At 35.2% G+C, this 8,596-nt stretch overlaps 1 long non-coding RNA gene across 1 annotated transcript; it reads left to right on the top strand.

Moving 5' to 3' along the window:
- Positions 1 to 936: 936 nt before the first annotated feature.
- Positions 937 to 7,441, top strand: LOC137220674 (uncharacterized). The gene is made up of 3 exons (XR_010941736.1): positions 937 to 1,776; positions 3,668 to 3,765; positions 6,800 to 7,441. It is a non-coding gene; the product is annotated as an uncharacterized lncRNA (long non-coding RNA).
- Positions 7,442 to 8,596: the final 1,155 nt, after the last annotated feature.

Here is an 8,596-nt window from a genome sequence, read left to right as displayed (position 1 = left end):
AGGAATTAATGTATGCAGGGTTTTGGCGTGTTTCTCTTTGGTGTCCAGCTTATGTACATGTCCAATGATGACTAAGACAATGAAAGCAAAGATCTTACTTCTAAGCTAGGGTTTCTCAACAGCAGCACTAATGACATTTTGGGCTGAATACTTCTTTGTTGTGCGGGATTATCCTCTGCATTGCTGGATATGGCCTGTAACCACCAGATTTCAGGAGCTCCCTGTTCCCTAATTATGACAACCAAAATGTCTCCAGAGTTGCCTAACATTTCCTACTGGTCAGAATCAGAGAACTGCTGTTCTCTGTTGAGAACCTCTGATTTAAACAAGTATCTCTTTAAATCAAAATAGCAAGGGCTGGGGAAAGTACCATTCCCAAAGAGAGCATGTATATTTAAATTTCTTCTGCTAACCATTCTAAGAGCCTTATCTGTTGATCTGGAACCTATGTCTTATCATTTTTGTGATGGAAAAATATTTTCATGTTAGTCATGCAATTTGCATACAAAGAGGTGGATAAAAGTTGAGAGATTTGCCCCAATTCTATACTAAAAGCAAAATTAGAATAGTATTATCAACTCTGGTTCAAGAAGTTTTCCACTAGGTGAAGTTTACAGTAACTTTTAATTCCATTCCATTTCAAATAGAATATCGTTTCAAATCAACCAAATTTCAATCACTCTTTGCACATCCAAAACACACACACACACACACACACACACACACACACACTTGGTATGGAAGGGGAGGGTATTTGCATACATTTATTCAGTTTTTCACTTTAAAATATATATTACTTTATGCTACTTGAATAAAGGAATAAAAACAAAGTACATCCGTAAGCTAAATCCTTCAATTTTTTTTTTTTTTTTTTTTTGCGGTACGCGGGCCTCTCACTGTTGTGGCCTCTCCCGCTGCGGAGCACAGGCTCCGGACGCGCAGACTCAGCGGCCATGGCTCACGGACCCAGCCGCTCCGTGGCATGTGGGATCTTCCCAGACCGGGGCACGAACTTGTGTGCCCTGAATCGGCAGGCGGACTCTCAACCACTACGCCACCAGGGAAGCCCAATCCTTCAAATTTTTAAGTGACTATACCATTAATTCCAATTAGTTTATAAATGCTTTTTTACAGATTACACTTTGAGGTGGCCATAATTTAATCCAGAGTCATAATCAAAATTTTCAAATGAGATTTTTAAAAATAATTTTCAAAGTGTTCTTAGAGAAAATGTTTTAATACACTACTAATAAAATAATACACATAGAATCATAATCTTAGCAACAATAACATTTTTCAATCACATTTAAGTTCTTTTTTCCAGTTTTATTGTCTTTAAGTTCTTTGCTTATTATTTATTGAATCTGCATAACAATCTTCAGAAATTTACAATTTGTCCCCATTTTACAGATGTGAAAACTGGGGGGATGAGTGGGCTGCGAGGTTAAGTAATTGACCTGGAATTGCACAGTTATGAAGTTGGAGAGTCGGAGTTTGAACCCAGCTGATGTGGCTGGTATTAGAGCTAGTGTTATAATTAGTGTCCTCTGTAGCCCCCACCAAAAAGCTTTTTAATTCATTTGCCTTTGCTCATTCATAAACCATTTTTTAAGGTTTTGAAAATGTAACTTTACTTTGTTGCTACTCTCACCATGTGCTTTAAAATGAAGTTTTTATTCTTGCATTCTTAGAAAACTGAGGGACAATGTCTGAGTGAAGGGCTCTTCCATTGCCCGTTGGACAACTAAATGCTACTTCAGTACCTCTAACAGAGGTGTAAGTGTTGAAAAGTTCATTCCTTGACTTTTAAATATGCACTTTCATTGCTCTTCTTTTGCTCTTCTCCTTTTATAAACTAGATTTTATTTATGCTATATATATATTTTTTCACTTATGCTTATCTAACAGCAGGAAGAGCTATCTTCAACCTTTAAGGTCAAAATACAATTCAGAACACATACATCCAAGATACCTAAGAGGTATGACATTTTACCCCAGATACATAGGAGAATAGATGAGAAAAAAGATATATTTCATATACTCTATAGCAACACATACTTTTGAAAATAAATGACCTATATTTAATGCTTTGCAACTGAAAAACAAAATGAGAGAATAATTGACATTTTGGTATGATGTTCCAGGAGGCTGAATAAATTATATTTTTAATATTTAAATTAGATAAACAATTTTACATCCTGAAAATTTGATTCTGAAAATATTATTACTGTGGTTTATCTATAACATTGTATTTTAGATTTTCATGTATTGCAATCTTCTTGCCAATCAATAATGTATTGACTGTTATTCCAATCTTATACTGTTACAAACAGAAATGCGATGGTCTCACTTGTGACACCACCACTAATAGTGTTTATAATACTAACACTACCTATGTAAAGCATGATTGTAATAAGGCATATTATTTATGCATGTTTGATTGTGATCTTAAATTCTAAAATTTAATTCTTTATCTAAATAAATAACGTTATGTTTTACAAATGTATAATTCCTAAGGAAAAATTCACCCTTTAAAGAACACAACATTTTAAACATCCACGTTAATGATTAGAAGCATACACGCATATTGAATTCACATGGCTTTAAACAAAAAGGAAAATATTAACAACAAAGTAGAGTCCCTACAACACAGATTTATGCTATCTAAATACACATGGGGGAATTAGCACAATATATTCTGTTTATAAACAGAAATTTAAGTAATTAAGTAATGGCTTACAGAATAGGATGCTCGTATGCTGGAAATATTTGGGAGAAAGCCTTTGACATGCTAAGATATATAAACTATATCATGGCTCAGGAATACTTAGAATATTTCAGATAGTAGAAATGACATAGTCTTTGTGTATGGTATGCCTTCAGTACAATTTAGACCACCATTTGTCCTCAAGTAGGTCTATTTAAAGTATAATTGACTGCCCTAGCAATTATTGTGAATAGCAGCTGTCTGCTGGTAAAAAGGCATATATATAATGAGGGAGAAAGGATCAAATACATGCAATAGAAAAGAAAAGCATGAAGAAAATATCTATATAAGGTATTTTAGCCCAGATTTTATGCTTGAAAGGGACAAGGCCTATTAGCCATTTCCAATTAGGGACTATAAAAAAAAAAAAAATGAATGAAGGTACTCATCTGTTTATGAAAAGCAGCTGGGACTCCCTAAATCCAAAGCCAGCAAAAGTTTATTTGTTCTAAAATTGTTGCAGTTTATAGCATTTCATTTATTTTCATTAGCTATGTTAGGTTTTGTGAAAACCTTTCTTGTATCATGTACCTTTCTGCAACACACAAAAACACCTTGCTTTGTTTTTCTCCTAAATAGCTACATAATTAGATGGATTATTTCATGTGGCTGTGCCTGTGTTTGCTGAAGAGAACAAGCCAGATAAATTAGCACTTAGCAGAACACACAATAGCACATAATATGCCCTTGTGTTTCATATAAAGCTTTATTTGTCATTCACGGCTGGTTGGCAAAACTGACTTTGCTTTTGAAAATGACAGGTGGTAGGTACTCTGGTGAGCTCTGTATGGAAAAAGAATCAACCTTCACCAAGACAGTTTCTGTCAATAGCTTCCATGATTTCGTATTCAATCTGGGCTTGTGTTGCTTCTAAAGTTCTGTTTTATTTGCATCTCTTAGGTCCGGCCTCACCAAGGCTCTTTCATAACTGGGATTCTCTACCACAAGGCTGGAAAGGCAGGCTTCCTCTCCTCTCTGCAGGCCTGATTAAAAGACAGGTGAAGTTCAGTATATTTCAATAAGCCTCAACATTCCATGTCAGGAATCAATAGCCCTCCTTCTTTTTTTAGGGGTTATTAAATTGCAGCTGTAACATTAGCCTTCTTTATCTAATTGATTGTCTTTTCACAGGGCTAAGAAAATCAATAGCAGTCAATGGGACTGCCCTGTTTTTACCTAATAGATGTTTTCTCCTAATTGGCTGCCTGGGTGGCTTCACAGAGCTCAGTATGTTTTCAGAAGTCCACAGTATGTTGCAACCCTTGTAAACTATTTTACCCTGTGCAACAGTTATTGATTTTATAATGAAATCTAGAAAAATCAATAGCAATCAGGAATATAGATCAGGATTCCTAGGTACCTTATGACAAAGGTCAAACTCACTTTGCTACCACTTCAAACTGTGATTCAATTAAACGTGTCCTTAAAACATTACATTTTCCAAAGACTTTGATCAAAGTCACTTGATTTGTTGCCCAAGACCTGGCTCAAAAACCAAGAATTAAAACATGTAATTAAAAAATAACATAGCAGTTATTAATGGACTATTTCCCTGTAAAACGAGATAAATCGAAATCATTAAGAGTAAAATCATGAATTTGCTGGGGAAAAAAATGTGACCTATCAAAAGTTCTTGTTCACAAGATATGGTCAGCTATACTAACTTCCTGAGAATTAATAATAAAATGTATAATTTTAAGTGAAAAAATGTATTTGGTAGAATTGCTTAATTCTTTACATTTAATAGTAAGCAGCATTGCCCCAATATAGGAGAAGCACAAGTATTTTCCAACTGGTCCTGCATCACCGAATCTGTGTTCAAATTCCATCTCTGAGTGCTATTAGATTTTTGTGGCTGTATCTGTTTTAAACACATACGTATGTAAATAAGACAATGTTATAAATCAGTTTATGCTACAATCAAGTTATGAAATTCTCAGAAACAACCGTTTCCTCTTTTTTAAAAGAAAAATCACAATTTAAGAGATGTGAATATTAATTATGGCTTTTAAAATTTTAATTTCTCTCCTGAGAGAAAGAAATAGTTTTTACTTCTAAAGATCAAGAAGAGTCAGATTTTCTTTACATTTGTTTTTTCCACTTGCTTCGCTATTGCTGACTTCTGTTGTCTGTTGCTCACTATTATAGATAGAGTTTAATTTGGAATCATAATTTTTCTTGCTATCCTGAATTCTCGACTGGATATGTTTCTCAGATATATTCTCATTACTCATTTTTATTCCAACCCTGAGATTTGCATGTCTGTATTCTTAAATCCCACTTGTTTTGATTCCTACCTAATAATAAAACCGAGTAAAAAGTCAGAAATTTCCACCTACACCTTCCCATTTTTGTAAACAGTTCTCCTTTTCCCTTGTTATGACAACAAACTGGACATTGTCATTTTTCAAACTAGAATCATAGGCTACAAGGCAGTTTTCTAACACTTTCCAGATTAGCATGCATGTAGCTTAGTCTTTATCATTCTTCAGTGAATTGATGTGCCCTGCTGAAGTGTCGTGCCATTTAATATGCCTAAGCATGATGGGGATGACAGTTCCATAGCCTGTGACAGTCAACCCATGTGTGTGGAGCTGTCTCCAGCTCTAAAATCACGTATCTTCTGTATACGTCGTTTTGACCTCAGCGCCACCAGTTCTTTCTCTATTATCTGGCAAATAAATAGATAAAGAAATCACATTATAAACCTAACACCATTTACAAGAATAGGACTTTCATATGTACTATTCCTAAAGAAGCCAGAGTCAAGAAAAAATCAAGTAAAGATATTTTTTTATTTCACCAATCTTTGTACAATGGGGGGCAGGGATTGAGGGTGGGGAAGAACACTGAAGATAACGATATCTTTTTCAAGCCTAACAGAGACAAATGTCAAAGAAAGGCACTAAAATATCAACCAGACATTGTCACTAACGTCCACAGACTAAAGAACAGTGGAATGAACAAAGTTAGTTTCCCATTCTCTCTCCCCTCTGCTCTGGTGGCCTCCTCTCCAATCTCAGGCACTTAGCACCTTGGAACGTCTCTCTCTCCTATCTCCTATTTATAGATTCTCAGGGCAGAGCATGATAAACTGATTCATGCTAAGTATGAATGACTGATAAAGTTAAATATATCACCTCTCCCAAGTCCATCAACTTTTAATATGGATCAAAGCTTAATGCTAGGAGTGTAGATCATCAGTATTGAAACACTTGATCACTGATATAGGGCCTGGAATTTTTTTAGACTCATTTTATGCAAAGCATTAGGTTCTCATAGCATTTTTGAACTAAGAACATGGCATGTCTGTATTTAGAAGGTTACAGTCAAGCATAATAGGAATACATAAGTGTACAGGAAACCAAAATATGTAAAATTGAGTTATATATTACCAAGGATGTTGGTTTTTTGGTATAGCTATCATAGCCACTTACAAATGTGCGAAGTGCTTTTTGCCTGGAAAAAATTTCTTATTTGGTTATTGTGCTAGTTAGGGCCTTACACATCATCAAATGCATTAAAGTTTATGGGCCAGTAAATTAACTTTAATTACCTCATATTACTCTTCATTTTGATAAGTAATCAACAATGTAACTTCTTGAAGCAAGAAAAAGAAAATTCTGTGTGATCAAGAGTATTTTGCCATCAGTCTTTACCATTAGAAGGTTTTGGCTGCTTCTTTGGTATTTCTTTCATTTGGGCATGTAGTATTCAATGAATCAAACGTAGTTCCCTTTTATCCCCAAGTTGATCTTAGCCCCTTTTAAACAGAAGCACTAACAAAGTCTAAGCAGATTAAATATATATATATAAATACACACATTACACATAAATGTGTATGTATATGTAGAATGTTTGTATGTGTATATATATTCACAGATATGTATGTGTATATATATATATATATAAACGCATATATCTGTATATAGTTGCTAACCAAATATATGCACATGTATAAGCATCTGTTCACACAACGGACTCTGAGATTATTCGGGCAAGACAAATTTCAACAGAAAGTTTTTTCCCCAGCATTTCCACTGAAGAGCTCATAAAAAAATGACATCACCGGGCTTCCCTGGTGGCACCTGGAAGAGTCTGCCTGCCGATGCAGGGGACACGGGTTCGTGCCCCGGTCTGGGAAGATCCCACACGCCGCGGAGCGGCTGGGCCCATGAGCCATGGCCGGTGAGCCTGCGCGTCCGGAGCCTGTGCTCCGCAACGGGAGAGGCCACAACGGTGAGAGGCCAGCGTACTGCAAAAAAAAAAAAAAAAAAAAAAAAAAGACATCACCAAGTTATAAAATAATGTTCACAGTACAGCTGCTGCTTCTCCATCTCTTCTTCCTCGTTTATTAACATCATCACTGTCATAATTATTGTTATAAATCCAATGTGATTATAGATCTAATGATAAAGATGGTGATTTTGCGGCTTATTTCATTTGAAGGGCTGTAGTTATCTTTTTATACACTTTTTCACATCTGAATTAACCCAACTCAAGAGACCTCTTTAGATCCCCAAACAAAAAATATATGTATCAGAGAGCAGGAGTAAATGAAGGGAAACGCTCATCCTTTTTCTTTCTTCTTTGAGTGCCCTTTTTCAGATTGGGAACAAGTATACTGCATTTTAATCCAAATAATCTAAACAGTTGTTTGACTCCTTTTTTAAAACTTCTTTACATAACAAAAAATGAACCATTGCTCTTAAGCTTTTATGGCATTTCATTTTCAAACTGGAGAAAAGAAGTGTAGTTTTAAACAAAGCAGTTTTACCTGTAAGTTTAATTGACCATCTTACATTTAAATTCTAGCATGACAGATCAGAAAAAGTAATGATTCAATCATTTTATTTGTATTTCTAAAACAGGATATATATTATGCTTTTATCAGAAACGTATGAATTGGTGATTATCATACAAATATTCACTGGTTTCTGACTGACCATAATCTAGAAGAGGAACAGGCCCCAGACTCACTCTGCATTGACAAGGTCACAAGAGATGGCCAGCAAAGGACAAGGTGCAGAGCCAAGGAGATGAATGACATATTTTAACTGAAAGACCGCTTGCTCCCTCCATGGAAGCTAAGTTAAAAGCAGTGTATTCTATTTGGATTTCCTTTTCTTCTGCCTTCATGTACTGTGCTAGATGAAAGCCATAAGTAATCTGAAGAAGATAACCATTAGAAAATCATGTTTATTATACTGAGAACTGAGAGGAAGAACTTTTCAAGAATGAACACGAACAGGGGATTTATCTGTGATCTCTGAAAGTAAGCCAGACAATGTAGGAACTGAGACAAACTGATGACAGTGTAGGGGCTAAATTCTAATCTCTGCAGGCTGGATTGTCACAGGTTAGTGAAAAGCCTGTTGGCAACAACACAGTCTGTCTTGAGTTGGAAATAGTTACTGAATACAGGTATCTCTCTGACAACTTAATGAGCCATAATTGTTACAACACTTGGACTTCACAGGAAAATTAGAGTAACCTTATGCAGTATCAATATGAAGTGGGTGTTCATGATTTTTAAATATTGCTTAGATTTTTGCATCCAAAAGAATTATAGATCATTATAGATCATCTGTCCAGCTGGTTTATCAAGTGAAAACATGTTTGATCATGGCCCTTATCATGAATATAGGTAGCATATTAAAATCATGAAAATAATTTCTTCCAACACATTTATTTATGTTCTGCTTATGTCACAAAGGGAACATGATTTCAAAAAGAAATTAACAGCTCTATTGAGTTACCAGCTGTGACAAAGACACTCTCTGACACTGTGTTGATGCTGTGTCTGTGTTGAAAATTGATCGAATGCTT

Source organism: Pseudorca crassidens, chromosome 3 (assembly GCF_039906515.1).
Source record: "Pseudorca crassidens isolate mPseCra1 chromosome 3, mPseCra1.hap1, whole genome shotgun sequence".
NCBI lineage: Eukaryota > Metazoa > Chordata > Mammalia > Artiodactyla > Delphinidae > Pseudorca > Pseudorca crassidens.
The sequence above is the reverse complement of the archived record's forward strand: the minus strand, read 5'-3'. Positions and strand labels throughout refer to the sequence as shown.